General features: G+C 37.8%; 1 long non-coding RNA gene across 1 annotated transcript; it reads right to left on the bottom strand.

The window, feature by feature from the left end:
* Positions 1-5,542: 5,542 nt before the first annotated feature.
* On the bottom strand, positions 5,543-8,273 carry LOC144373119 (uncharacterized). The gene is made up of 2 exons (XR_013432890.1): positions 8,149-8,273; positions 5,543-7,402 (listed from the first exon to the last, which is right to left on the bottom strand). It is a non-coding gene; the product is annotated as an uncharacterized LOC144373119 (long non-coding RNA).
* Positions 8,274-8,742: the final 469 nt, after the last annotated feature.

Here is an 8,742-nt window from a genome sequence, read left to right on the forward strand (position 1 = left end):
AGTCAACAAAGGAGAGGGGAATGATTGGTGAGAACAGTGCAGTCAAGGCGTGAGAGAGAAAGAAGGTTGTTTGAAACACAAGCCAACAAACAAAACCTAAATCCTTAGAATCAGTGATTCACCAAGGGCAGCAACCACAGCATTATAAGCTGTACAAAGGAGTGAATCTGGGTGTGTGAGAGAGGGTCCTCCACACCTAAGAGCAGTGACTGCACAAGGCTGGGTCATGAGATGGTGTTGATGTTAAGGAGTGGTCCCAAGAAGCTGAGAGTGGCCTGAGTCCCAAGCCACAAGGATTGATGGTGGTGGGGGTGGAATTCTTGGCAGTGATGGGTGCAGAGATTGGGAGCATGAGGGCAGCTAGGAGAGCAAAACTATCAAGGTGGCTGGGAGGACCACATGGAACTTTCTGAGCTTCTGGGGAGGGCTTTGTGGAAAACAAAGCCTTACTCAACTCTGTATTAAGAACTGGAGTGTAATACCAAAACTTAGAGTCTGCAGCAAAAGCAGTTCTAAGAGGGATATTTATAGTGATAAATCCTGCATTAAGGAAAAAGAATGATCTCAAATAAGCAATCTAATTTTATATCTCAAGAAACTACAGAGAGAAGAATAAACCCAAAGTTAACAGAAAGAAGGAAATAAGAAAAGAAATAGGAGAAATAAAGACTAAAAAAAACAACAGAAAATATCAAGGAAACTAAGAGCTGTTTTTTTGAAAAGACAAATAAAACTGACAAACTTTTAGCTAAACTAGCTAAGGAAAAAAGAAAGACTCAAATAAATAAATTTGTAGATGAAAGAAGACTTTACAACAAGCACCACAGGAATGTGAAGGGTCTTAAAAGGCTACTCTGAATAGTTATTTGCCAACAAATTAAATTACCTGGCAGAAATGGATAAATTCCTTCAAATATACAACCTACCAAGACTGTATCATGAAGAAATAGAATTCAAAATGAATAAGGAGGTTGAATCAGTAATCAAAAATCTCTCAACAAAGAAATCCCAGGATCTGATGCTTCATTTTTTAATTCTATAAAATATTTAAAGATAAATTAATGCCAATTGTTATGGTTTTGGATATGAGGTATCCCTCAAAAGCTCACATGTGAGACAATGCAAGACAGGTCAGAGAAGAAATTACTGGGTTGTGATTGTCTTAACCCAATCGGTGAATCAATCTCCTGATAGGGATTAACTGAGTGGTAACTGAAGTAGTAGGATATGGCTGGAGGAGTTGAGAATTAGGGGTGTGGTTTTGGCATATATATTTGTATCCAGCAAGTGGAGACCTGTCTCTCTCTGCTTTCTGATCATCAGGTGAGCTGCTTCCCTCTGCCACACTCTTGAGCCAAGCAATGTTCTGCCTCACCTTGAGCCCACAAGGAATAGAGCCAGCTTTCTATGGACTAAGAGCTCTGAAACCATGAGCCCTTAAGTAAACTTTCCTCCTCTACAATTGTTTTGGTTGGGTTCTTTAGTCATAGCAGTGAAGAAAGCTTATTAAAACACCAATTCTTTTCAAACATTTCCTAAAAATTGAGAAGGAATGAACACTTCCAGACTTCTTCTATGAGAACAGTATCACCCTGATACCAAAACCAGAAAGGGACTCTATAAGCAAGAAAATTATTGGTTAATATTCTTCATGAACATATTGTCAAAAATCCTCAACAAAATACTAGTAGACTGAATTTGACAGCACACTAAAAAAGATCATGCACCATACCATGATCCAGGAATATTAACCCCTGGGATGCAAGATGATTCAATACATGAACATCAACCCATATAGTACACCACATTAACAGAACAAAGGATAAAAGTATAATTCCTAATAAAATCACAATAATACATAAATACACATAGATATGAAAATAATACTAAAATATATATGTTATCACAAAAGACCTCCAAAATAGCCAAGCAATCTTGAGCAAAAAGAAGAAAGCTGGAATTTGCATTACCTGATTTCAAATAGGCTACAAAGCTATATTAATTTTTTAAAAAACATTATGGTGGTAGGAAAATAAGGACAGACATGTAGTCCAATAGAACTATAAATAAAGACTAAAGAAAAAAAATAGAAAAGACCAAGGAAACTAACAGCTGATTTTTTGAAAGGACAAATAAAACATCTAAGGAAAAAATAAAGATGCAAATAAATAAACTTGTAGATAAAAGAAGACTTTACAACAAGCACCACGGAAATGTGAAGGATCTTAAAAGGCTACTCTGAATAGTTATGTGACAACAAATACAGAACCCAGGAACTCATCTTCTTATTTATAGCAAAGGGGATCTTTTATATAGGCACCAAGAATACCCAGTGAACAAAGAACCTTATCTTCAAGAAATGGTTTTGAAAACTGGATAGCTACATAAAACTAGATTTCAATCACAAAACAATAAAATCAGATGGAAACTTAACTCACACCATATTAAAAATGTGAAACAAATCAAAATGTATTAAAGATCTGAATATAAGACCAAAATGTAAAACTTCTAGAAGAAAGCATAGAAAAAATGTTCTTAATCTTGGTCTGGGTGATGATTTTTTAGATATGATTCCAAAAGCACAGTCAGTGAATGAAAAAATAGACAAATAGGATTGCATCCAACTAAACAGCTTTTGCACAGCAAAGGGTACAATCAACAGAGTGAAGAGAAAATCCAGGGAGAAAGTATTTTCAAATCAGATATCAAATAAGGTCTATATCCAAAATATATAAGGAACTCAACCTAATAGCAAGAAAACACATAACACATTGAGAAATGGCAAAGGACTTTTCTCAAAAGAAGACATACAAATGACCAACAGGTATGTGAAAAAAATGTTCAGTATCAATATCAAGGAAATTTTGGAATAGCAATTATCAAAAAGACAAAAGATAAGTGTTGGAGAGAAAGAAGAGTAAAAGGAATTCTTGCACACTATTGATGGGAATGTTAATTGACAGAATAATTATGGTAAACTGTGGAGTTTCCAGAAATAATTAAAAACAGAACTATCATGTGCAATTCCACTACTCGGCAATCCAAAAAATTAAAATCAGTATGTTGAAGAATTATCTATACTCCATGTTCACTGCAACATTGTTCACAATAGCCAAAGTATGGCAACAACCTGAGTGACCGTCAATGGATGAATGGATTAAAAAATGTGAACACACACACATATGACATATACCTATATATAATATAGATGTATATAATTTATTCAACCTTTAAAAGAAGGAAACTCTGTCATTTGTAACAACATAGATGAACACAGAAGACATTATGCTAAGGAAAATAAGCCAGGCACAGAAAGACAATTACTTCATGATCTCATATGTGGAATCTTGTAGAGTTGAACTCACATATGCAGAGTGTAGAAGGGTGGTTACCAGGAGCTGGGGACAGTAGGAAAGCCTTGCTTAAAGGGCACATAGTTTCAGTTACACAGGATGAAGACATTCTGGAGACTCGATGTACCACACAGTGACTATAGTTAATAATATGGTATTGGGCATATCTCTTTGCTAAGAGATCTTAAATATTCTTATGCATACAAAGTTACCTTTATAAGGTGATGAATATGTTAATCAGCTCGATTGTGGTCATCTCACGGTGCATATGTGTATCAGAATATATTGCATATCCCTTATATACATAAATTTTTTATTTGTTAATCATACCTCAATAGAAATGGGGGGAAATAAATTGATAAATAAAATAAAATGAAATTCCACTAGGAAAAAAAATATGAAACTGGGAGTTGTGTGGAGAAAAATGCTGTATGTTTTAATAATTTGAACAGTACATAAATTTTATGCTTATGTTTGTGCAAGAGTATATGGAAAGTATGCCAAGAATAAGTAATAGGTCAATAGTTTTAACACCAACATAAACAATGAACTTTCTTTTTCTTTTCTTTCTCCTTCTCCTTCTCCTTCTCCTTCTTCTTTGATAGTAGAGATTGAACCCAGGGGTGCTTAACCACTGAGCCACACTCCCAGCCTTTTGATTTTAAATTTTGAGACAGGGTCTTACTAAGTAGCTTAGGGCCTTTTCTAAAATGATGAGGTTGGTTTTGGCTTTGAACTTGCAATCCTTCTGCCTCAGCCTCCTGAGCTGCTGGGATTACAGGCTAAACAATGAACTTCCTCTATCACCCCTGAGACCTTTCTACATTAGATGAATCCAGAGGTCTCTAGAGAGCTCATACCAAAAAATCACCACTCATGATGGAAGTAACTTTATGGGTGATCAAATAATTTAACAGTTTTATAATACAAATGAAAAGAATCAGAATATTAATGTTGCTTATTATGACTGAAACACTGCTGTAAACTCTGCCCTTACCTTGATATGCCCATGGAAACCCAAGTTACATTTAAAAACCAAGCCCATCATAGAAGTCTTAGTGGATTTCTGAAATCTTCAATCCATTTAGCTAACACTTAAACTAGATCCTGAGCAGGAAGGGGAGAGGGACGGGACTAACGACTGGGGAATGTAACCAAAATAAAGAAGAAAATTCAAATGCTTTCCTTTCTTGACTCCGTAATTTCATTTAATGTTTCATGGAGCTGGAGAAGGAGGTGTACCCTCTGCTTTCAGAGTTCAATATACAACTATTAATCAAATTGGTGATTTTCAACTGAAGGTAAAAGGTAAGGAGAAAGTAGCATCAGGGGGAGAGAGCTGAAGTGTGTTGTTTGACAAAAGCACGTTCCATGTTATATTGTAACTGCTTGGGGAATATTGTAAAAACCTTGTTTTCAGAAAATGACTATTTCAGGAAGATGGGGTGGTTGAATTTACTGGAATGGGGGATGACCTAAAAATTGTGAGAATACGAAGCTCAACCTTGCTTATTTTATTGCTCAGATCTTTGGATAACCTTTGTTAATTATTGTCAAGTACTCAGAACAGTATGCTGAAGTTGATTATAAATATTTTCTTTCATCTGGGTCAAGCTGTTCTGTATCTGGGAAACATTCAACATTTATGAAATGATATTGGAACCATTTCCTGGTTTTAGGGCTAATGAAAACTTCTCTTTTTATTTTTATCTTTTTAGCTCATTTTTGTTAATATTTGGAAAAGGTCTATTAGGTCAAATTTATTCCACATTTTTCCTAAAAATTTCAAGCTATGTGTTTAAAGAGGAGATAGTGGGGATTGGTAGACCAGTTGTAGAACCTTTATCCAGTGAAATCCGAGGGGCCACTAGTCACAAGCCTGTAGAAATGCATTTATGCATAGGGAAAGACACTCATGTTGTGTGTTTGACTGAAACAAAGGTACGAGAGGTTGCAGAATAGCATGATAATTAAATTAAAATAATATAAATCATATCCAACACTTAATGAGGAAAACAAAACAAGACAGTTCTTCCTTACAGTAGAATTCCAATTGAAAAATATAAAGGAGAAGACGGAAATAGAGATTCACCGTTATTTAAATGCCATAGTAATGATTGCTGCTCTGGATCTGCTGATGAATGTTAAAGGTACAGAGGGAAAAAGTCTGAGAAAGAACAAGATTTGCATTCTTTGAGAGTATCACTATCAATCGATTTATTGACCACAACATTACTATGTTCTCTGAAAAAATGACTTTACAGTAGAAGACAATCCCAACAGGCACTGCCTTTACCAGGTCCCGTTAACGTCACCAACAAAAGACCTAGGAACACCGTGAACCTCACTGTCGGGTGCACAACATCTCAGTTATATTCTTGGCAAAATCATGGGTTTGATCCGACAAATCAAAATTGAGGCACAGTCTACAAAATATCTGCTCTTCAAAAGAGCCAGCTTGTCAAAACAAAATTGGAGGAGGAGGGCAGAGGCTTTTACAGATTGGAGTTTAAGGAGAAAAAAACTAAATGCAATGTGGAATCCTGAACAGGATTCTGAAGAGAAAAATGTTATTGGTGGAAAATCCATTGAAATTGAGACACAGTCCATAGTTGAATTGATAGTGTTGTCCCAGTGTTAATTTTCTGATTTTGATAGTTTTATTGTAGCCAGTTAAGAGGTTAAGTTGGGCAGAGGGGTAAATGGAAACTCTCTGTTGCATTTTTTCTATAACTCTAAAATCACTTCATAATAATTTTTTTTCAAAAAATAATGATGAATATATGGGGCATCAGATATGCTGCCTTTCAAGTGTTCCCTGAGTGTGACCAGATGGTCTGAAGAGCCCAATGTTAGAGGAAAGTGTGCTGATTGTGTGCTGACTGTGGTAGTCAGTTGCTATACCCTACTCTACCACAGGCTCTCAAGGTAAGGGGTGAAAGGAGTTGCTTCTAATTGGTGTTAAGGATAGTGGGTGGAATCTGACAGATGCTTCTTGCTATGGCATGTATTTCCTGGACACATTGATGAGTGCATAAGAATTAAGTAGGTGGATCAGTCCACATTCATATTTCGCAGGCTCTTATAGTGTAAGTCTCATAGCAGCTTTAGAATGCTTCAAATTCCTTTCATGTAGTTTGGGCATTACTAGCAGATGTCACATTATGATCTGTAAATTCAATCTCTAGTTTACTGCACACGGGTCACCAGTTTTCTTTCCAGTATCAGCTTCTTGGCAGAGTGCTGTTGGGGTATACTTACTGATTTTCCAACCAGAGCACCTTGTGTAGGAGGGACCTTACTGTTTTTCTCTACATGACTGCAGTGGGCTTCAGTATTCCCAAAAGAACATCCTATTCCCCAGCAATTGATGAGCTGGCAGCAAGCCCTAAGCAATCCACACAGTATCATCTGAAGAACTTTCAGAACTGGAATAGAGCCAAGGAGTGAGAAAGAGGGAGCAGCCTGTCTCTGTGTCTAGGTGGAGCATGCAACCCTGGGAGCTGTCAAGCAAACATTTTCTGTCTTGGAGGCTGGGAAAATGGAGAACTCCACACAGAGTCCAAGAGCAGGAGGAGGGGAGTAGACTCCCAGAGATGAGCAAAGAGGAATGAGGACTTCTGGATTCACCAAATACTACACACCCAGCTTCAGTTCTCATGCCCAGCCAGCTGTGTCCCTGCCCTGGAAGTCCATGAGATTTCTTAATCTCCTTTCAATAAACTTTCTGTGTAAGTTAGCTCAGGCGAGGTTTCTGTTACCTGCAGCCATGTGTCCAAAAATGATGTCTCTTGTTGCTCTCTCAGCCTAAAATGGTGGATCTGTCCCAAGGAAAGAGCACAGCTGGTGCCCACCAAAGAGAACCCCTCCATAGCTCTCATGGGCACCTCTCCCAGTCTCTACCCCTCCTGCTGGTGATGCTGACGCCAAGCTGCTGATGTTTAAAGTTAAGGGTGCCTTCTTCTTATACTGCCATAGCTGGTGACGTTGCCTCCCATCTAGTAAAAGCTGTGGTGCCATTTTTGCTGCCAATTTGTCCTTCAGGAGTACTGAGAGGAGAAAAGATAAGGAAAGTTAATCATTTAATAGCTTCAGGCTCAACCAACAACAGCAACTACAGCAAAACAATGCCACATACCTGGGTGTGTGTTTAAACCTTGACTTGAAAAACCACAGGCATCTGAGCCACAGGTACCGGGGCCGCAGGCTTACAGCTCTGACCAACCCCAAAGCAACAAGTACTTCCCCATAAAGACTGTCCTCCTATCCCCACGCCTTGCTGGCTAGTGTATCTGCCCCTCTTAGCCAATGCAGGCTCAGTGCAAAAACTTCCACCTTCCTTCCCCAAATTTTCATTATAAAAATGTTCTTGACTAAGAGGTCTGGTGGACATCTCCCAACTATTACTTAGTTTTGCTGCTGGAATTTGTGGGCACTTTCCCAGAATGTGGCCCTTTCCTCACTAGCATCTATAAGGACTCAATAAACTGTTTCAGAGAACACTCTATCTCAAGAGTTTTGATTTTACAATCACAGGGAAAACACACTTTGTTTTTATTCACTATTTTGTTTTATTCATGTCCTTCTACTGAGGACCCTGGTGTGAATTTCAAGGTTGGATTGGAGGAAGGTGTTACTTAGGAGAGCTTTGGCTAAAATTCTGTCAATCTCCAACTAAAGTTGGCTTTAAAAATAAGTTCTTTTTAAAACAAAAGAAGTTTAAACATAAAAACATAAAAAAATGGAAGTTCTTTTGAAATGGAAAAGAACCAAAGCAATGTCATTTTGTTCTGACCTGACTCCATTTTGTGCTTGTTGAACATTTTTCCTTTTCAGCTTCCCGACAGCGGTATCTATGTTGAAGTACAGAAGGACCTTGAACTGATTATGGCCCTGAAGTACAACAAAAATGTGAAATTGAAACAAGTCTCTCGTGTAATCAAAATATGTCTCAACAAGGTCTTTTCTGACCTACAGGTGCCTCAACTGTCCTGTAGTTTTGCCTTTATAAACTCCATCCAAAATTCAGGTTCTGGGATTTGAAGTGCTAGCCTGCTCCCAACTACTTGCCTGGCATGCTCATTACAGGACCTTTTTCCTCTTTCAGTATGGCTCAATATGTGTGGGTGGTTTGTAATAGCACTCTGTAACACTTTGACTCCACCCTTATCCACACAGTAGCTTCATCCTCTGACTGGCACTAAGTTGGCTCTCAATTGCTGGGTTATTAATATTTATTGATATTGAATTTTTTGAAAACATAGGTCCCTCTCCTTGTCATAAATTCACTTTCTCTTTTCTGCATGATTCAGTCTGAGCATTCTTCAGGAGGAGAAGACACTTGGAAGCTACTGGAAGAAGTGTGAGAGGGTCGAAGATAGGCCTACAG

This window comes from Ictidomys tridecemlineatus, unplaced genomic scaffold (assembly GCF_052094955.1).
Source record: "Ictidomys tridecemlineatus isolate mIctTri1 unplaced genomic scaffold, mIctTri1.hap1 Scaffold_240, whole genome shotgun sequence".
In the NCBI taxonomy this organism is placed as follows: domain Eukaryota; kingdom Metazoa; phylum Chordata; class Mammalia; order Rodentia; family Sciuridae; genus Ictidomys; species Ictidomys tridecemlineatus.